Source organism: Lygodium microphyllum, chromosome 10 (assembly GCF_053477565.2).
Source record: "Lygodium microphyllum isolate KBCC chromosome 10, Lygodium_microphyllum_v1.1.10, whole genome shotgun sequence".
NCBI classification, from domain to species: Eukaryota; Viridiplantae; Streptophyta; class Polypodiopsida; order Schizaeales; family Lygodiaceae; genus Lygodium; species Lygodium microphyllum.
Genome location: NC_141144.1, coordinates 54,498,953 through 54,522,302, shown reverse-complemented (window position 1 = coordinate 54,522,302; position 23,350 = coordinate 54,498,953). Strand labels below are relative to the sequence as shown.

Here is a 23,350-nt window from a genome sequence, read left to right as displayed (position 1 = left end):
AATCTACAACTCCATCCTGGACTCGGCAAGGGGTGTCTAGAGCTCCACTGAACCTAAGCGATCTAGGAGTGAGACACAATTTCTGTGGATGGCCTTTTCACCAGTCGACCTTCGGGCCGTGAATCGAGCAGTGCCCTCTTAGGTTAAAACGCGGCATGACCTTGGAGATGATCCATCCATGCAAAATATCCTTTCTTAATTAGTCCAATTAGGAATTAAGCACAATCAAGGCAATGAGCTTGATATCATCTTCCAAGAAAACATTCCTTTATCCCCATGGAAACTTGTCATCACAGACCCCTGCCATGAATTTACCATAAATCACAAGCAGTTGGAATAATCATCCAAATCACAATGTACAAGCATTTAGGGAGTTGTTTGATCAACCAACAAAAACCAATTGTATTTTTCCCAAACAATACAAGAATAGATGCGATAACAATTCCATTGCATATTCGCTCTCCCCCTTGGGATCAAAGAGTGATTCTATGCAAAATTTACTTAACACTTGTATGCACAAATTTTAATGTCATTCTTTTTACGATTATGCCATTCATAACCCCTGGCCGATTCTTCCTTGTAATCACTCTATCAAACGAATAAACCAAATGCAACTAGTGCAATTTACTTCCCTTCATATATACACTTCGCAAACTCCATCTTTCGAATATGTGAGATAAAATTTATCCTTTTCAATGACCTATTCTCATGCATCATAGTATGGGACCTAATGTACCTCATGCGATAATAAAAGAAAGCATCTATCAATTTGGAAATACATTGCTTACGACCGGTACCACAGTTGGATTGATAGTGATGCCTTCACCCAAAGATTCATTGTTGGTTGTAAGATTGCCATCCACATGCGACATTCTTCGCTTGGGGGCTATTGTCCACAAGTAGATTTGAGAGATAAGGAAGGAATGGATTTTGAGATGGAAGAGCGTAAGAGAATATTGATCAGTTGAGGATCACAAGATAGGGGGAATTGAGCTAACTCTCTCCCTTGCAGCCTCTCGGGGTATCCTTCTACCTCTCTCTTGTAGCCTCTCTGATGACACCCAAAGAAGCATAAAAACAAGGCACAAAAATGTCCATGCATATATCACAATTTCATCTTTTGTAAAGCGGATAACATTTACATTGTTCCAAAATCACTAAAATACACACCTACATGAGGGGGCCACATCCACATCCACATCCATCATAAATATCATAAATAAATAGTATACACAAAAGTGTTACGTGCATGCATTTGTAAAGGGTAGGAATACTCAAAATTAAAGGCTAAAGGCCTTATAATATCAAATGTATCAAAATTCCAAAGAAATAATAAAATATAAAGGGTATGCTTTTTGGGGAAGAGGTGGGGTGGAGTGCACGAGTGACTATGTGCCTCTTTCCCTTCCCTCTCTCTTCTGCAATCGCATATTCTCCTTTTTGGTGGTGCCAAAAATTTATTCGCTCTCCTCTCTCCTCTGTATTTTGTGCTGGAATTCCTCTTTTCCCTTTTGTTCTTGCATAATGATTGAAGTTATGGATGAAGATGATGAAGATGACAAATTGGTTCATTATTTAAAAAAATATTTATGGTTTCTTTTCAGTTTTTGAGATTAATGGCAGAGCCATATACATAGATTTTGTGTGCTTTGTCTGTGGTTTTGTGATTGATTATGTTTGTGGGAGGGTTGCTATCATTTTGCTGTGCAGCCGGGGAAAGAAGCTGATCTCAACAAACTGAAACCTAATGGAGATTATATGGTGACAAGAAGCAAATGAAGAACAGGAAATAGGAGAAAGAAGATGATGAAGAAGAAGCATCTACCACATCATGAAGCAAAATCGATTAAGGTACAACAACAATAGCACAAAAGCCTGGCTACATGATCGTCCATTGTAGTATTTAACCAGAAAAAAAAATCGAAGATAAAGAGGATGAGGAGGAGGTGAAAGGAGGCACAGGAGAATGGCCAAATCTAAAATGACAACATCATGTCCATTGACTATCCCCAATAATTCTTGTGTCTTCCTCTATAGCCTTGTTCCCAACTTCTTGGTCATCAAGACCACAAGCCCTTCCTTCTAAATCAATCTTGAGAAATGGAAAGAGGTAGCATAAAGGAAAGAGGGAATGATTGTGAAACAAAAAGAGAGATGGAGAGTCATCGTGTAATGCTGGATCAATAGACCTCCGTTGAAGCTTCATGTTCAATTCGAGAAGCGTGTGTTACATCAACACATCTTTCTTGTGTGTGTGATGAGCCCTGAACCCTAGCACAGGGTCTCCACTCTCTCAAGCAAGGTGTGGCTACCTCGTATCCTCCCTGCAATAATTCCCCCTGCCTACAGTATCTCCATCATGATGATGATGTTGCTGCCCATGATGATGATGATGGTGTTTATTGCCTGCACGGATCCCATCCTTGCACCCAAACTTAAATACTGTCACCTACCCCTGAATCTCCCTAACAAGGAGATTCTCTTCAAATACTGTTGCAAGCCTAATTGGGATAGGTCCCCATCGAGTTCCAGTTCAATGAGAGTGCTCAGTGCAATCTTAAGGTCTGGCCTGTTGCCCATACCCTCACGGACGAGGATGCAATGAAAGTGGACAAGGCCTATGGTTTGATGAAGGCCCTTCTTGCAGGTGAACCTCGATCCTTTCTGCAATAGGAAAACATCCACAGTGCCTATTATGGTGCAACTTATCATATGGGAAATTCTACCACCCCTCTTCAGGTCCATGCCTCTTGGATTTTCTACTCTTTCCATCGTTGGTACCTCTACTTTCATGAGCGCATATTGGCCAGCCTTTTGGGGGATGACACATTTGCTCTTCCCTTTTGGAACTATAATCATCGGGATGGAATGACCATCCCCCAAGCATAAGTCTCATTTCCTAACCTCATAGATCGTTACAGAGAACCTTTCCACTTGCCCCCTGACACTATCATGATTGATTACTATTATATGAATGCCTCAATTCGTAGAATTGAAGAGCAGATTGCTACCAATCTTGCCACTACCCACCAGATGGTCAGTGGTGCACCCACACAGTACAACTTTTTTGGGCAGGCCTACCAGGCCCTAAGCTTGGATATGGTACAACTGAAACAATGCCCCATAAGAGTGTCCATGGATGGACAGGTGATCAGGAGTAGATTCACAAGAAAGACATGGACACCCTCTATGCTACTGTGGAACAAATCCAGTCTTCTATACACATCATGCTAATATTGATTGATTGTGGGAAGTTTGGAAGAGCTTCCCAGAAGTGGAGAACGTTGTCAAGAATCGCGTGGTGAGGGGACTTGCTCAAGATGCTACACCAAACACACACAGAATACACAAGGAGAAGCTCACTCAAGAGACAAGAAGATAGATTGAGGCCAAAAAACGTTTTCTTACTGATTTCTTCTTCTTCTTCCACACACTTTACAATGTACACATAGTATAGATAAGATATAACATAAAGGAAAGTGGCCTACTAAGTCAAACAATGCATAACCGACTACACTAGTCGACTGGCACTATAAATATGCCAGTTGTAAATAGGTGTAATAACCTAAATATAATAAGTAATGAGTTAGTGGCCATGTGTGAGTCATAATGACCACCACTGATGTACTAAGTGTAGACGTGTGGACCCATCTAACCAGGTGGTCCATCATCAATGTCCATATGTGTTGAGCTTGTTATCTCAACACTCCCCCTCAAGCTCAACTGCATCTCTGCGACTCCAAGTAAGCTTCAAAAAATTTTAAGCTTCTCTGTATCCAATGCAGTGGGGAGTTTGATCTACATGACCATTACATAGCCAAACTTGAGCTACGTTGTGGGTCTTGTGAGTCAGTTTATGCAAGTACCTAGAAAGCCACATTTGGATGCAGACAGACGCATATTGAGATATGTGAAGTCCACATTACATTATGGACTTTTCTATGAGGTAGGTACAGATGTACAGGTGTTTGGATACACAGATGCAGATTGGGCTGGTAGTATGTCTGATAGAAGATCTACCAGTGGATACATGTTCTCTCTTGGTAGTGCAGCAGCTGCTTGGAGCAGCAAAAAGTAATCTACAGTTGCTTTGTCGAGTACAGAGGCTGAGTATAGAGGTGCTGTTGTTGCAACATGTGAGGTAGTATGGCTACAAAAGTTAATGGATGATTTGGATGTGCAGATGGAAGGTCTAGTTGTCATTTATTATGACAACATGAGCAGTATACAGTTGGCTAGAAACCCTGTGTTCCATGCCTGTCCACAGGATACCTAGCTCTGGTAGACCTGCGCAAAGTAGGTTCACTCCCAGGTGCTCTCAAAACATCCCTCGTCTACCTTACCCCATGTGTAACAATAGAAGAAATACCCAACTCATCATCAATGCTCTGTTCTGAGCCACTGGATTCACCATCCACATAAGAGTGACATGCATTCACATCAAACATGGGCTGATCTACCTTCTCTTTTCCTTTTCGTGATACCTGCATACCACTATCTACATTGCTTTGAGAAGATTCTCCTGATCTCAATCTGCCTATCCATGGCGAAGAATGTGAAGCACTGTTAGAGGATGCTCCAGGTCCACTAATATCTTGTGACTACTGCTGTGAATTCTGTGCAACATTACCATTTTGTGCATCTACATTCTCAATCACATTTACTGGTTTATACCAGCTACTCATCTCATCAAAAACAACATCTCTACTCACTATAAACTTACGAGTAGAAGGGTTATAGCATCTATACCCTTTCTGCTTGTAGAGAGTAACCAATAAAGATGTACTTCTCAGCTTTTGGATCCAACTTGGATCTCAACTCATCTGGCACATAAACATAGGCAATGCAACCAAAAATCTTCAAATGAGAAATATTTGGTTTCCTACAAGTGTGCCTCTCCTCTGGAGTCATCCCATGTATTGCTGCAGTGGGAGTTCTGTTCATTATGTAGACTGTTGTAGCAACTGCTTCAGCCCAGTAAAAATCTGGCAAGTCTTTTTCGTTGAGCATGGCACGAGATACCTCTCCAATATGCCTATTTTTTCTTTCTGCAATTCCATTTTTTTGTGGGGTATGACTGCATGAATATTGTTGCTTTATGCCATGCTCCTGCAGGAACCTTGCAAACTCATTTGAGAGGTACTCTCCCCCTCAATCTGACCTTAGGCATTTTATTTGCAGGCCTGTTTCTTTTTCAACCATAGCTTTAAGAGTTTTGAAATGCCCAAAAACTTCACTTTTCTTTTTCATAAAATACACCCAAATATTTCTGCTATAGTCATCAATAAAAGTGACAAAATAATGACAGCCTCCAAGAGATGTAGCTTTAGTAGTCCACACATCAGAGTGGATTAATTCCAATGGCTTCTTACTCTCTTGAACATGTCCAGGAAATGGTTTCCTTGCATGTTTTCGAAATTGACAGGCTTCACATACCTTATGCATTTCTTCAACCTTGAATTTAGGCAATCCTGCAACAATATTTTGGGCTTGCATTGATTTAAGTTGTTGTACATTAGCATGACCAATGCGTTTATGCCAGATATCAATATCTGCAACTACACCGGTCCCATGTGCAAACATTGCTGCACTCAATTCAGGCATGTCTACTTCCAACGTAAACATTCTACCCTTCTTTTTTCCTTTTCCTATCAAGTGACCTTTATTTTTCATATCCTCAACAAAGCATCCATGAGAATTAAATCTGACCTGCAAGCCCTGCTCAACAACCATTTGACCAACAAAAACCAGGTTCTTGGTGATATTCGGGACATGAAATACATCCGACAGGTATTTCTTTTTCCCATCCTGCATAGACAGAAGAATTTTTCCAATCTGCACAATAGGATGTGCAGTATCATCACCAGCCTCCACAAATCCTAGTTTTTCCATTTTCCTTGCATCCTGCATCCATTCTGCATGACCTGTCATGTGGTTTGATGCACCTGAGTCAACATACCACACATCATTTCTTTCTTCTGCACTTGTCACAGAATTGGTCATGTGCTGCACCATAAACAAATGCTCATTTCTGTCATCACCCTATCTACTAGAAGATGCATAATTTCCTTGTTGCAATTTTCCATTCATGATGTCATTCTGCTTTTTATAGCAGTCTTTAGTCATATGACCCATTTTACCACAGTAGTAGCATTCAACATTGTTGTTTGCATTTTGGCCTCTTTGCCATCCATCACGACCTCTTTGGCTCCCCCTGCCTCTAGAGTTACCACGTCCTCCTCTAAAGGACTGGTTTTCTTGAGTTTGCTGCATATTCTGATTTCTACCACGGCCTCCAGATCGGCCTCCTCTACCTTTGCCTCTACCTCTTCCAGCATTTGAGTAGAAGACAGCTTCTTTTGAAGTTCCTTCTGAAGAAGATGCACCACCATTTCTCTGCTCCTCAGAAATTAGAAAAGCAATCAACTCCTCAAAATCAGGAAATCTTTCACGGACGGAAATGGATGTTCGGAACTCTGCATAATCCTTTCCTAGACCATTCAAGGTCACAGAAACTAAATCATCATCTTCCACTAGCGACCCAATGGAAGCAAGTGCATTTGCAATCTTCTTCACCTTCATGTGGTAGTCATTGATGCTCATACTTTCTCTTTGCACATTGTGCAACTCTTGCTTAGGCTACATTTTCCTGGCTTGTGTATTTGTGCTATAAATTTTTGACAAAGTATCCCATGCCTCCTTTGGCATACTTGCATCTTGAAGGTGCACAATCATAGAGTCTGAAATGCTGATAGACAGCCTGTACATAACTTTCCTGGCTCTCTCATGACATGCTTTAAATGCCTGCATTTGCTGTTGATTGGGAACATCAGGAAGAACTGGTTCTTCTTCATTTCCTGCAACGAAATTCCAATATCCTTTTCCCATAAGGAAATTCGTCATTCTAAATTTCCATGCTTGGAAGTTGTTCTTGTCAAGCTTTTCAGTGACAATCTGTGAAAGAGAATCAGACGCCATTACAGAACACTGTAAAAAATTCCGTCACTGCAAAGAACACAGCTTCAGCCTCACAAGGGCAAATCATCAAAACTGAGGAAAGTGGTATTTGACCACACAGTCACTTCCTAGTGACGATTTTACATCAACAGGCAACAAGGATGATTCTGTAACTCCCAATGTCTCTGCACACAGGCATGCGATGCAATTTCTACAGTAACTTTTCACCGACCTGTAGAACAGTGGTCGCACAACATAAAACTGGGCCTTTTACTGAGTGCGTGCAAAAAACTTCCGCCTCCAAAACAGGCCTCGAAATGGCCTCAAATTAAAAAAACTGAGCAACCAAGGGCTAAAGCCTTCTCCCGCAGCATATAATGCCCTCTTGCTACACCGCGAAGGGCATCTCAATCTGAGACAATGCACTCTTGCACTTTCCGGTTGTGCTACCTGCTGCAGAGACTTACTCCCAAAAACAGAAAAATGAAAGCAACACTGATCCTCTTACCAGAACACTGCGAACTTGGTTTGCTTTCTTGAGCTCCTTACCACGAACAAGGCTTTGATACCATGTCAAGATTGTGGGAGAGAAGGAAGGAGTCTCACTTGTAGCTTTCTTGCTTGCACAATGGGGGAATACACACTAAAGTGGAGACTGAAAACAGTTTTCCTCTTCTTAGTTGTGTAAGCCAAAAGAACTGTGATACATAGAAATAGAAGAACCCTATATATGGGTCTCAAACCAAACTCAACTAACTAAGGTGGCATACTAATTGAGCCACGAACTAGAGTAGATAAGGATAGCTGTCATCTAGCTATTATTCATGGGCAGTGTACCAACCGCATCTACAACTGACAAGTCGGTGACATAAATGCACAACGGTCACCTTGGCATATCACGAGAGCTCAATATCTCAACACGTAGCTGGTGACCTAAAGACACTCAAATGTATGTATAATGTATCAAAGGGAGCCAACTCGAGATCTCCTTGCTTATACTACATGTCGCCAGCTACAGAGTTAAACTCAAGCAATTGGAATAGAGCTCCTCTAGGCACAATAAGGATCCACAGTTTAAACCAGTCTTGGACATTCCTTTAGCGAATGCCCATATTTGTACACTTCATGCACTTTGCATAATTGAAAAGCTTGTTCATCTCTATATAGGATTTGCATGGAAGCTAAAGCCACTATCAACTAGAACAGATGCTATAACAAAGGTTGAAAAAGTTCTCTCTGTAATTGGTTTGCATGGTGGCAATGTTGTTATCGAACCAGATCTTCAGAAGTCTAAGGATGGTAATTGTGTCCCAAAAAAACCATCTACTGGTGAAGTGAAGGCTAGAAGGTTTCTAGGCTTTCATGGGAGACTTGGCAAGATAAACTCAAGAAATAGTAGCTCAACTATTAAATGTAATCAGTGGAAATCCCTACATAATGTAGTTAAGGATCACACTGATAATGGACAAGCTCGGAATAGAAAAGCTAAAGTTTGGGAAACACTAGACAAAGTGTTTTTTTATTGTGATAAGATTGAATGGAATGATGATGATCTCAAAGACTTTAAAAACGAATTGAACCTTTTCAAAAAGGCGATGACAAAAGCTTGGGGTGATCAACACTTTACTCACTACATGGTAAGAAGTTTGTATATGTCTGTTTCTTCATTATCGAACTCATATAATGTTTTTTAATAACTTTCTTTATTTGTTGACTATGTAGCATATTTTATACATCCATGCTCCATACTTTATTAAACAATATGGATCTCTATCTATCTGGTCAACCCAAGGTATGGAAAAATCACATTATCAAGCAAGAACAAAATATTTCAGACACACAAGACATGGAGGTGGAAGACACAAAGCCAACAGTTTATTAGAGGTCTTTCAATGGTTCTATCGACAAATCTGGCATAAATTCAAGCTTAAAGAGACAACCACATCAAGCAATACATCATCTTTAGCAAGGACTATACAAATTGTTACCCAAAGAAAAAAAGATAGATATTTAAATTCTTGCGCAAAGCAAAGATTTACAGAATGGTTACAAACCAAACAAAGAGTTGGAAAATTGTTACCCAAAGAAGAAAATATAGATATTTAAATTCTTGTGCAAAGCAAAGATTTACAGAATGGTTACAAACCAAACAAAGAGTTGGGAAAAGATGGGTTTCAAAAAACCCTTAATCTTTGGCATCTTCTAGTCTGATTGTGTTGCAGAAGAGTCCTTCGTTTCACGCACCTCGACAGGGCCTTCAGAGGAGTCCTTAGTTTTAGGCATCTCAACAGGGCCTTCGAGGGAGTCCTTGGTTTCAAGTAGCTTGACAGGGCCTCCAGAGGAATCTTTTGTTTCATCCCACTCAATAAGACCTCTGTATTTCAAAAACTCCTATTTTCGATAGCCTGGAAGAAGCTTTAAATTCTTACTATCTCCTACATAAGAGAGCAAATAGGAGCCAAGAACTCCAAAATATCCAGCTCTAGATCCATTGTATCCAGGCATGAAGCCAAAAACTCTTATGGGTTCTTCCTTCTCCACTAAAATGATCTTGTCCAAACCTCTATTGATCCAATTACCTTTGAGATAGCTCTCAAAGCCATCATTGGTAGACTTGGAGAGCTTGACAATCTACTATGATATATTACAATTGTTTGATTGTTTAAGTTTCCAATATAATGGCCAAGGCTTTGATTTTTCCCAAGCTTCATTGTCCTAGATCCCTTGGCCCTTCCAAGAAAGTTGTCCAGATCTTCAATCTCAATCCACACAACAAACCACAATAGTATAAGATATAATATATTTATCTATAATGCATAATAAAGTCTATCATAAAATCAATGGGTAACTTCGAATTATATTTCATACCTTAGGGTGTTTGTTTTCTTCGAGAAGACTATCATCATAAAGATTTATTGAACTCTTAGATTTCTCATCTGATGGAGACTTCAATCTCTCTTCATACCCTACATCATCAATACGAAGTCTCTTCTAGACCTACAAGAACTCTTCTTCTGTAGGTAGCCCCCCCTTTTTGTATTCTACGATCTGATTAATACATGTATGTAAGGCTATAGAGCTGTCTTGGAAATTCTCTCCCTCAACATCAAGACTTGCTAGTGGTTCTTGTTCATAACCTATAAAATTCATGTCATTTTGGCCCCAACCTGCAAGGATTGCTAAGCAATAATCTTCTCTAAGATCAAAAAGATGTTGAATATCATTTAGCAACACATATCTCTTCTTGTTTATAAGATAAGTGGGAAATGTTGGAACACATGCAAAAGGACCTTCTTCATCAACCTGTGCACTTGGCTCGATCTCCTTTTCTTCCACCATTGTGATATTGTCACTCTTAAACAAACCTACATCAAAACCTTGGACAAGTTGATTCTCAATATCTTCTTGAACATCTCCTCCTTCTCTTCGACCTCCTTATCCATACTTGCAATATCCTCTAGCTTTCCGTGTTAGGCTATATCTGGAGAAGAATTTTCCATGTACTGAAGATACACAATAAATCCAATGTCCTTGTGGATCAAAAGGCATTGGCGTTGATACCTGTGGAAAGGGCAACATGTTTCTCTCTTCCTAAATTCCTCATCAACGAGGTTGAACCTGCCTAGCTGGCTGTACTGGTGGCTCCCATGACATCACTATAATGAACAAATCCATTGACTTCTAAACCTTGCACATGTCTATCATAAAAATATATGTACTTCTTAAGTTTATCTTCAAGATCCTCCAATAACTCTTTCAAATCAAAAGGAACATTGAAAATTTCCTTGATATAGCTAAACTTGGAAGAATTTCCAGTTGTGTGTAAGAAATCAAAGAGCCTATCATCAGAAGTCTCCATTAGCTCCTCCTCATCCATTCCTTCCAAAGATAGCTTTCTCTTTGTCATCTTGACCAACAAAAGATTTATCCCTACAAACAAAGCAGAATGGCAATAATGTCCAATAAAACACGATAGAACCATGGAAAGAGGCCCCAAAATCGTGTTTTCCAAGACAAAAAATCAAAAAATGAGAAAATTTTTTAAGTGACCGGTAAAACACGAAAACAAGTGTCAAGAGGCAAAAGCCGGTGAAGAAATTGCGTTTCACCAGACACTACTTAAAAACGAGAGTTATCTCAACATTTCACGCGGTGAAACGCGACAATTAGCAACACACCACTAACTAGAGACATTATTTTGTGTTTCATCGGTCAATAGATGCAGAACAAGTAGAGAAACATGAACTATGAATTAATTCTATTAAAACACAGAAATTTATGATAAAATCCTTTCTAGAAGTGTCATGTTCCTTTTGAAAGACACAAATCACATGACATCTGTAATTTTTCAAGTGTTATTAAAAATTCTTTCTATACTAATCAATGAGATTTTATTCAAATACTTGTAATAACAAAATTTTGTTACCTATCAGAAATTGTTGAACTGCTCTTCAAACAGGAAGCAAGGACCTTGAAGGGAAATCGAAACAAAATTTCAGGAGGAAGAAAGACAATATTGGAGAAGATGATTTTGAAAAGCTTTTATATTGATTGTCAAACATGTGTTGATAGTTCCAACGAAAAAATTTACGTAATGATGGCAAAATAAACGCGACCGCAAATTTAGACAAAATTTTCAATATTTTCGCACGCACAAAATACCTCAGAATACGTATGCACATGTCTCACTTAACACACCGTATCAAATATCTCAGAAGACATGCGCACTCCCTTTTTTTGAGAATAATAGTCTCAGAATACGTCGCACATGTTTTACTTAACACTTCGCCAAGTAATGCATGTACCATCAATTTTAAAAAAATCCCCCAATAAAGGGAAACAATGGCCAAATTTGTTTCATATTTTTATGGTCATGGAGCACATTTTCATGGTTTTCGTGGTCATGTAACATGGACTTCGAGCTGTGGTTGTGAAGAATGTATTTGCGTTTCACCAGAGTTATTGACAAAATTGGTTTTAAACGAATTTTTCCCAACAAAGCGCCAAACAAGGTATGATTTTCTGCACTTTTCCTTAATGTTTTATAACATTATGAGCCTATGAGCACTATAAATAGACTTTTTCCCTAGTGTGAGCCTATGAGCACTATAAAGAATTATTTTTCCCTAATGTTTTATAACATTGCTTCTATGGCTTTAATGGTGTAGAGATTTTAGGTAATTGTTATGGCATTCCTTAGATTAATGTTTTGTTTTTCTTAGTTTTTTTTATTCTTTTGCTATTTATGTGTTGTCTGGTGAAACGTGAAAATAACATGCTGCAAGGAGATCTCTCTTCTGAAACTCGCTTTTCACTGGACACACTAGACAAGAAGTCACATGTCTTTTTTTGGCAAATGGCTAGGACTAAAGCAACAGCAAGGAAGGAAAAAATTGATCCTAGGGGTTTAACATCAAAGATTCATCAATCTTCAAAGCCTTAGAAGCTCTCTACAAAGTCAAAGCCAAAGACAAAGTTTTCTCAAAACGTCATGTGCCTAAGGGAGATTAGGAAGGCAATAAAGGCTCTTAACAATGCAATTCCAAAGTTGTCTTTTCAAAGGCTTGTCAGGGAGATTTGTGACAAATATAGTTTCGATAGTTTCAGATGGACAAGAATAGCCCTTAATTGTATACAAGAAGCCACATAGGATTTCTTAGTTGAGTTTTTTCAAGATGCCTATATTTGTGCTGCTCATGCTCATACGCTCACACTCATGGACAAGGACATGGTAATTCTTAGGAGGCTAAGATATAGATTTTCAAAGGTCCTTGAGCCAATTCCCCTCACTGATGAGAAGACATTTAATATCCTTAATGTGCCCCCAGCTAGGAGAAATAAAGATGATTCTGGTCCCAAGGTTGAGGATGTCACCCATGAGAGGGATACAAGGCAACATGAAAAAGAGGAGAAAGCTAAAGAGGAACATGCAGATAAATGGAGAGAGTATAGGAGGCAAAGGGCTGAAGAAAGGGAAGCAGAGCAACTAGAGCCCTTTGAAAATGAGCTGGCCACCTTTCTTGAAGCAGCTAATTCAAAAGGATTCAATGTGTTTTGTTTCTTACCTGGTGACTTAGGCAAAAGAACTGAGATTATCTCCTTTAATGTTGCATGTGTTCAGATTCTTAAGGATAAAAGAAGAGAAATAAATGATAGTATTATTCTTGCTAGTCTAAGGTATATCCACCCATAATTACTTCTACTTTTTGATATTTTTTTAACAATAAGATTTTTCTTGTTTATACTCACTATTTCTATGCCTTTTGTAGGTGTGTAATGCATGAGTTTCCTTTGAATATGCAACAAAAAATTGAGATTCTTGATCCATCTATCTCATTCTTTATGAGGAACGAGCTTGATACAAGTTTTGTTGAGCAGTGGTTCAATCTGATTGACTTCAATACTTTGGAGCTCCTTATAATTCCATATAATGAAAAGTAAGTGATTCAATATTCTATTAGATTTTTTGAGATGTTATCCTGCTAATTTGTTGAGATATGATTGCTTTCAGTTCTCATTGGAGCTTGATTCCAATAGACTATGTGGATAAGCAATGTTTTTTAATCAACTCTATGAAAGAAAACCATGGAAATGCTAAATTGTAAGTTATATTATCCAAGAGCTCCTTGATATTTCAATTCTTTTTTTTTTGTAAGTACTCTAAATTTCAATATATTTTATATATAGAGGTGCAAAAAGATTAATTGAAGAGCTAGAGAAAAGGTCCCCTATGCCATCTGATTTGCTTGCAATAATGCAATATAAACAAGTTGCGGTAAGTTATTGATTAAAATAATTGAAACATAAGTTTATTCTATGAACTACCATCTATAAATTTCATAGTTTTACTTTGTGTTGGTGGTTGCAGTATCCTCATCAGGATGATAGCCATTCTTGTGGCTGGAGGGTGATTGCAAATGCTAGAAGAATGGTTAACTTTGTTTATCTTAATGATGATAAACATGTAAAGGTAATATGAAAGATGCTAAACTTTAAGATAGATATTCATTGCAAATAGTCCATTGATGATAAAAATATAGTCTATTGTAAGAACAATAATAAACTAAAACTCTTTTTTCTATAAATGTGTGACAGTTTTTGAAGGATTGCTATGCATCTGAGCATGTTTGATATGTCATAGCAAAGCTCTTGAAGTATATAATGGTCAATTGTATACAACCAACAAGAGATTGGTGGGGATTTACACAATGAAGGAGATGTGGTGCCTATAACCACGAAAGGTGAAGCCACAGCTTCAACACCTTTACCCACACCTATACCCAAGGCATCAAAGAAAGGCAAAAGGACTCCTAGAAAGGATAGTTCTCAAAAAAAAGAAATAGCTTTGCCATATCGCCTTGTAAGCCCTCATATATAGAAATTTTCCCTTCAGCCCTTGTATATCTCATAGATATGGCAGATAGACATCTGCTACAAAATTTGTACATATATTTTATATTGATAGTAAAGATATCTTTTCTTGAATTTCCTTGCAGTGTATATTCTTTTCTCTCCTTTTCGATATCTGCAAAAAATAAATTACAAATGTTTGTTAGTTAGGAAGTAAGATCTTGAAATACATCTAAGTAGATATAATATGATGTGAAAACTTACTCGTTTCTTGTCAAGTTGGAATACAAAGGAGCATGGTAGTTCAATGTCTTCATTTTGTAAATCCATCCTCACTTGATATAGTGTACATGATTTTCTGATCTTTAAGATTGCAATAATATCCTCCTTGAACCAAATATCAAGATCCACTATAGGATCTTTTCTGAAATCATCAAGATTCTGGTCTAAAGCAACTAGACTACTACCAACAAAATGCCATCGACTATAGTAAAAGCTAAGGATAAAATTTTGAGTAGCAATCATATATTTACAAGCTATAGAGTCTTAATCTATCTTACATATAATTTTTCCTTATGTCCTTGTATCCCATCCTTCATCAACAAATTGTATGACATGATCATATGTTAGTCTCTTCACTGAAAGCATGGTTTTTGTTATTCTTATCTCCATATTAGAGAAGAAATCAATAAATATATTAATAGGCATAAACAAAGTAACTTTGCTTAGCCTACTTGAGATATTAGATTTTAATGCTTTCTGGATCTCAGAAAATATATTATATCTATAGCCCTCACTAGTAGCTGGACTTGGCAAAGGCCACTCAAAGCATGAAAAATTTCGCAAAGGAAGGAGGTTTATTGATCCCCATTGGCAACGCCGCATAGGAATAATATAAGAATTGTCATAAAAGAATATTCCATTCTTTGCACGCTCTGTCTTCTTTCTGCGTCTATACATTTCTTCTCCAATTGAACCATGTATAACATCAATAACATCAATAATAGACTCCATTGGTTGCCATTCCTCAAGATTAGAGGGATAGACATCTACAAGACAAACAAATATTATAATGGAAAAACCTAAACCATGTTTAAGAAAGGAGAAACTTTAAGAATCAAATTCTTACAATTTGGTCTATGCATTGGAAGCTTTTAAGATCCAGGTTCCAAACACAGCTCTCTATGCATGAACACATGTTGCACTAGTACCTCTTTGATGCTATTCTTATTTGCTCCAAGCTTAAAATCTCAGATTCTACCCTTCCAAGCAGAGATAAACAAGCTCTCATGTCTTTGCCTTTTTTCACATTTTGCGTGTTGCATGATGATCCAACTACCTTTGCTAATGATAGTAGGAATCCATCTTCCATCAGTTTGGAATGAGTTAAACACTGATATGGATGTGATTTGGGAGCTTGGACGCCTTGTTGAAGGTCGAATTTCTGTATCCATGGTAGAAGAGAGAGAGAGAGAGAGAGAGAGAGAGAGAGAGAGAGAGAGAGAGAGAGAGAGAGAGGACTAGGCTACCATAACGGAGGGAAAAACAATAGAGGAATAAAAGAAAGGAGGGAAAAAATTGAGCGCCATGCTTTTCACTAATTTGAATTTTGATTACATCAGTCATTATCATTAATCTAGATATATCACTAAATAAAAATAGCTGAGACTCTATGCCATTAATGCAAAAGATGTCATAATCACGAATATAAGAGACTAAAAATAGATAATAAAAATACAAATTCGTAATATTATTATATTTATATGTTTTTGTAAAATGATTTTTTATTTTTTTAAAATAGAAGTTCCGTTACAGAGGCTTTGCTCTTATTGGTCTAGAGCGCTCTCTCTTCACATCCTAAAAGGCATTTTCGAGACCTCAAAACTCCCCTAACGTTATTAAGTGTGACTCCCCATCATCATGGAGATGCCAATATGAATGAACAGAGAAGGAATACATTGTCCCCATTTTCATTTGTAGCAACATCTTGACTTGAATAAGAGCCTGAAGATTTTCAAATGCCATGCTAGGAGAGAGAGATAGTCCAATGACTATGTGCTTGCTTTCAAAGGAGGCCACAAAGGCCATGCATATAAGGACACAAGTAGAGAGAGAGAGAGAGAGAGAGAGAGAGAGAGAGAGAGAGAGAGAGAGAGAGAGAGAGAGAGAGAGAGTGTGTGTGTGTGTGTGTGTGTGTGAGGGTAAGGCTAGAAATCCTTACTGATGCTATAAAAGAAGGCTTTGCAATAGCCTTTAGGTTAATCTTTATTGTGCTTACCATGCATGAGAGAGAGAGAGAGAGAGAGAGAGAGAGAGAGAGAGAGAGAGAGAGAGAGAGAGAGAGAAGGCTATAGATAGCTAGAGAAGAGAGGTTTGAGATAGATATAGAGAGACTAAGTGAAAGAAAGAGAAAGAGGGATAGAGAGACACAAGAAAATATTGAATTGAGAGAGAGAGAGAGAGAGAGAGAGAGAGAGAGAAATAGGAAAGGATATAGAGGCAAGAATAGATGAAGGGGAGAGCGAGAGGGGGGAGAGAGGAATAGGAAGAGAGATAGAGGCAAGAATAGAGGAAGAGGAGAGAGAGAGAGAGAGAGAGAGAGAGAGAGAGAGAGAGAGAGAGAGAGAGAGAATTGCTTTAGGTTTTTAGGCTAACTAATCTAGGTGTCGACTTGCACAAAGGATCTATGCAAGTTAGCAACAATATCTTGCTACTCTTGTGGATCATGTGTGCTATCAAGACATCCGAAGCCTAGTGTGAGGAGCAAACAAAGGAATGGAGGCACCCACATAGGGCATAATGAATGGCACCCAAAAGGAGTATTTTTTAAGTAGGACATGTGATTGCACATGCAAAAAATATATCATCTGCTCCAATGGCCTTCCAACTTCCTTTTAATACAACTGAACATCTTGTATTGAAAAGATTGTTGATATATACGTCAGACATATATCTTGATAGTAGATAGAGAAGGAAAATACTAAAAATATTCATAGAAGTAAAAGGATTATTTATATTCCTAAAGTAGAGAAATATTCTTACAAGGGTAAATAAGATAGGTTCATATGATTAATGGTAATTATCCAAAGTATCACTCGTACAAAGGTTTATAGGATTATGAATTTGATGTCTTATTGGACTATAAATAAGAGTTGTAACTCCCATGAGAAGTAAATTGCATCTTGATAAGGATATTATGCCTAAACATGCAATTGCTAGGAGTGGGATTTACTCTTATGACCTTGTTGATCACTAAAGAGAGTTGACAACCAATGAGTATTTCTCAATTACATGTCATCATATTGTATCCATAGATTGCAAGTTCCTAAGGATGAGTGTATAAGGGACCTAGTGTTTCCTATGTCAAAGGTAGATACTCTAAAATGCCCTAAGTAACTATGCATGGTTAATAGTTACACCTTTCTAAGAAAAAAATATTTTATGTGATATGTGAGTCTTGGAATGCATTATTTTGACTTACAACTTAAGCATAAAATTGGGATTGCTATCTATATTGTTAAGTAAATAGTTGGACTCTTTGGAGGATCATATTGGCAAGTTTATTGACCCTTGTGGGATACCCAAGGGTGTTGTTTGAATTGTGTTTTTATCTTGAAGAGATGTTACTCTTGTTTAAGAGAAAATATTGCTTTTATTTCACACAAAGATAGATGTCGGTTAAGGCAAGGAGCCCATAAACGATGCTACTTGATACACTGGCCAAAGGTTGAGTGGTAGGAAGGCCACCACAGAATGTTGGTTCTGTCTTATGGTAGCTTGCAAGTCCACCACGTTGGGCCTAAGATGAAGTTGGAAAACCTCCATGGCCTAACATTTGCAGACATTGAAAGACCTTATTTTAGATAAAGGGTGGGTTGTAGATTATATCCATGATACTTGGACACAGGTATCCAAGTGCTTGGATACACGTCCCAATGTGAGGGATAGAATGCTAGATTAGCATTGTACCTTGGAGAAGGTGCTGATAAATACATTATTGTTATTGTCTTCTAAATGCTATTTGATCTTATGTTTGTATGTAAATTATATGAATGAACCTCATGATAAAAGGTTAATTAAAAAAGTTGTCTTTTCATGTCAAATATAAATATGATATATTAATTAAATAACTAAAACACACCATCGAGAGAAGTGGGAGGGCGGAGATCCGTCCTATGGCTTGGAGATCCCATCTTTGAGGATGAGATTTTAAGCTGGAAAAAGAGCCACGGATGTGTCAAAATATGCCATTTAAAAGTGGAAATGAAAAGTCACTGAAAGTAGAACACACAGATCTGACAATTTTAAGTGGCCCTGGAAGACAGGAATTCAAATTACTTCAAAAGACCGACTTCATAGTGGTTGTGGATTTTTTATTAATTTTATGGGTGTTCGATTGGAGTAGACGAGTTCCAAGCAGTTTGGGACCTTGAGACAAGCTAGCAAAATTTTTTGAATCATAATTTGAAGGCCGAACATGGAAATGGTGGGTATCCAAGGCCAAGATAAGGAGTGTAAAGGAGACTTTGTAAAGGGCGAAAGGGGGTGACTCTTGGGGGCTCCCCTTGGAGCCCCAAATTTTTCACATGAGGGGGGGGAGGGGGGCATTTTTTAAAAAACAATGTGAAAAAAACCAGGCACCCCCACCACGCCATCACAATTCATGGAGAGGGAGGGTTGGGGTTGATGAACAAACCATAGATCCGATCAAGCAAGCCTACTTCTGGCCCTCCATGGCCTATCTTCACGTGAACAATGGCTGCCTAGTTGTGCAGTGCCGAATTCAATCTTTCTTTCTCCTCTCTCTCTCTCTCTCCTCCAAGAGACCATTCATGTGGAAAATAGAAAGAGAGGAATATGATGAAGAATGCTTGTTCAGATTGATGCAAGATTGAGAGGATGCTAATAAGTGATGTCAAGTGATGTATAGAGATTGATGGCGGGTCTGATGGCTGTCCATGCACCCAATTTTTGTGACCTAAAACGTGCAATTTAGCAGTATGTCCATTTTATGAAGAAAATTTACTTATTTTTTAGATTTAATGGTCCAAATGAAGTGCAGATGGTATGAAAATTAGTATGAACCTTTTCCAACATGTCTTTGAGGGCTTCAAGTGATAATATGTAGAACCCATAGTTACATGTGATCGTTATTAATAATTTAAAGTTCAAAATGCAATATTTAATTGAAAAAATAAGGGATTTTTCCGTTTCGAGTGGGAAAAATATGTTCTTATGAAATGAAATGAAAGATAAAGGTGAATCTCAATAATCCTAATTAAGTTGAATTAGAAAATTAGAAAATAATAGTGAATATTAATAAATAAATAAATAAAAATCAAGAAAAAAGGATTATGTGCCAAAAATTACAAAATTTTATAAATGTGTTTGTGGATGTATGGTGGGCCTAAGGCATGAGGTTAGCCTCAGCTTAGTCCCATTTTCATGTTATAGTGTGTGATTTATTACTTTTCAAAGAACAAAAAAATAACATGAAAACATTCTTTACACCTACCACTGCAAGCATAACATTAAACGGTAGGGAGAGGGGGGATTTATGAGTGCTGATCATGGTTTTAAATATGACTTATTAGATTGCATTTTGCATATAGGATTCATTTGATTTAAGTATTAAAGGGTTCAGTAGCATGAGTATGCTCAGTGTTGTCCCCTATACAATAAAGCAAATACACTAGTAGTATGAAAATCATGAAAAGAATTGGTTGTGCACATCCACATTACTAATTTGATTAAATAAATTATTTGTGCACTCATGGAAATTCATATTTGCATTGCATTCCATATACATGGTGTAACGAGTATCAACTCCTAGATTACATAATACTTGGTTTCATAAATATGATGACCCACGTTGAGAGCATGAGAAGTCCCAAGTGTAGATATAGTACGTTCATTTCTTTGGGGCCTGATCTAGTAAGGATTGAATTATCTCCTAGAATGAACATTAAAAGAGTGGACAATGTTTTGCATGTGCTTTATGTTGGAATGACGCATCTTGGGGCCAATCCTCGAGGTGTAGGAGAGCCATAGTGGGACCACGGCAACTAGCCAAGGGGTGCTCCCTATGTATCTGCTACACGATGCTAAGCACCATTATGTTTGGGTACTTTCCCTATGAGGAATTGGGAAGGGATCCATTGGACTACAAATGATACAAATTCATATTTAAGTTAGATCAGTGTGTGTAGCCTCCAAATGCTCCTGGCCCCACCACGAGACTGTGGGGTGTTTTGGTTGAGCATAGAGGCCTAACTAGACCCTTAGGGCCAATGTTAGGCCCATTTTTGGTCCCAACAAGTGGTGCATTTGCCGAGAGCCACTAAAAGTGACGGTTTCTAAATGTTGGTCAATAGAGACTAGTTGATTAGTGCATGCCAAAAGGCTATGAAATAGATCCAAAAGACCAACAAGCTGAGATTTAAAAGCAAGAAAGAGGTGAATGGGCTAGACAGCGAGCTAAAATCATTCAGAGATATTATCCTCAATAGAACAGCCTAATATCCCTACAAGGAAGGGGTCTTAGCAACCCTAGTTCTATGAGCAGTCCTTTAGGAGGAGGAAATTCTAGTACTTCCCCTCTCCCAATCGATCATCACACTTTGCGTGGGGTAGTGATTCCACTAGTTCAAAGACACTTAGCAAATTCGATCATCGTCATGGTGCAACCTATTGCAATCCCTACAAGGACACTAGATCTACTACCCTTAGGATTTCCTCTTCCCATTTTTAATGGGTTAGCAAAGGAAGATGCAAAACTCCACATTAATGAGTTCCAAAAGTTAATGTTCAATTGTCTAATCCAAGATGAGAGACATCTAATGATGTTCTTTAATATGACTCTAAAAGGAAGAACTGTAGTATGGTATCACAGCCTAGAAGCTAGAACCATAACTACAATTGATCTATTTTTTGTGGCCTTCCAAAGAGAGTTTTCTCCTGAAAGAGGTGGTCAATATTAGCTATGTATTCTCAATGTAACACGTCAAGAACATCATGAGAACATTTGAGTTTATGCCAAGAAAATAAAAGAAGTCTTTCATAAATTGCAAACCTATATTCCCATCCCTGCTCTGCTGCTCAATTGCAATACTTTCTACATGGGTTGGATTTTAATATCTAGGTACAGTTGAGTGGTGTTGCTCTTTAAAATATTGATACTGTTATTACACAAGTAGAGGAGGTGGAGTCGCAATTACAAGCAGCCTACACCTCTAGGGTAAACTTAAATTTGAGTCTAGGGTTTGGAAATAATTTGACATTGACTGGTGGAAGTTAAGGAACACCTATGATCAATATGAATGGCAGAGAAAGCATAGTGCAGAGTGTGCCCATGATGTCAGCTCCTTCTAATGTGACCATGCCAATAGCTAGTCAAATGGCTCCACTAAATAATGGAAGCTAAATGACAAACCCTAATGTCATTCCAATTAATCAACACAATAGTCAATCCCTAATCAGCTCGTTAGACCAATTGAATAGCAAGTAGATGATCGCAGTTATGAGTTTAGTGCATCAAATGTTCTTGGTGAAGTCAATGACATGATGAAGAATTATACCAATATGATAACAAAATAGTATAGAGAAATAGCCGTAGATGTTAATTTCCTAGAGAAGCAATAGAACTTGATAGGAAATTGACATCATGAAGAGGGTGGTCCATCAAGATTCAGCTATAAGTTGTATGGCGGTCAACAGTTTTCGAGAAACTGCCCTAGTGTCAAATGTGCCATGTGTGGGAAGTCTAATCATTTAGCCAGTAATTGTTGGAGTAAGATCAATTCTCTTTAGCAAGGGAGTAAGCAGCCAAGTCTAATAAATCATGAAGTACAAAGGAACAACCTTCAATGAGATGAGGGACTGAAAATTTACTAGAAAGAGGAAAAGCTACCGCAGAGGAGCTACCAAATGGTAATGGTGTCAACCCTTATCAAAGTTGTGCGTGTTAATACCATTGAGGCTTCTAATTTGCAAGCTATTATTACAAGAGGAAAAATTTTTAAAGAAGGTGATAGGGATAATATAAAACTTGTTTAGATATACTCCAAACAGTATGATAAGGGGATGCAAGTCCTTAACCTTGATATGAAAGCTGGTCCTCTCAAAGTTGTGGATGGTAAAGCTAACCCCAATAAGGTGCTACCAAGGAAGAAGGTAAAATCTAAGAAAGAGGCACCAAATCCTATTCTGCGATGACCAAGAGAAAGAATGGTCTAGCAGGAGAAGAGAACCATTGCTAGTTAAGGTATATTGTCGAGCCTTTGGGAATAGCTCGAGTGGGAAATGATTGGTTTTAACATGCTAAAAAGCATTTCCCAAGGGCAGCAACATATGTTGATGATATACTCGAGCTATTCCCAAGGGCACCAAATCCTATTCTGCGATGACCAAGAGAAAGAATGGTCTAGCAGGAGAAGAGAACCATTGCTAGTTAAGGTATATCGTCGAGCCTTTGGGAATAGCTCGAGTGGGAAATGATTGGTTTTAACATGCTAAAAAGCATTGCCCAAGGGCAGCAACATATGTTGATGATATACTAGTGGAACATGCCATTGTGGATACAAGATCTTCCATCAATATTATGAGCTAGAATTGATGGAAAGATTAGGATTGGAAATCCAAAAGGATGCCTCCAAAATTCTCAGAATGGTTGATGACAATCTAAGGAAACTTGAAGATTGCACTACCAAAGTCGACGTGATGACCAAGAGAAAGAATGGTCTAGCAGGAGAAGAGAACCATTGCTAGTTAAGGTATATCGTCGAGCCTTTGGGAATAGCTCGAGTGGGAAATGATTGGTTTTAACATGCTAAAAAGCATTGCCCAAGGGCAGCAACATATGTTGATGATATACTCGAGCTATTCCCAAGGGCACCAAATCCTATTCTGCGATGACCAAGAGAAATAATGGTTTAGCAGGAGAAGAGAACCATTGCTAGTTAAGGTATATCGTCGAGCCTTTGCGAATAGCTCGAGTGGGAAATGATTGGTTTTAACATGCTAAAAAGCATTGCCCAAGGGCAGC

The 23,350-nt window shown here is 38.2% G+C and overlaps 1 pseudogene; it reads left to right on the top strand.

Moving 5' to 3' along the window:
* The first annotated feature begins 2,380 nt into the window (after positions 1-2,380).
* Positions 2,381-22,521, top strand: LOC148030010 (polyphenol oxidase A1, chloroplastic-like; annotated as a pseudogene).
* The last annotated feature ends 829 nt before the right edge of the window (positions 22,522-23,350 follow it).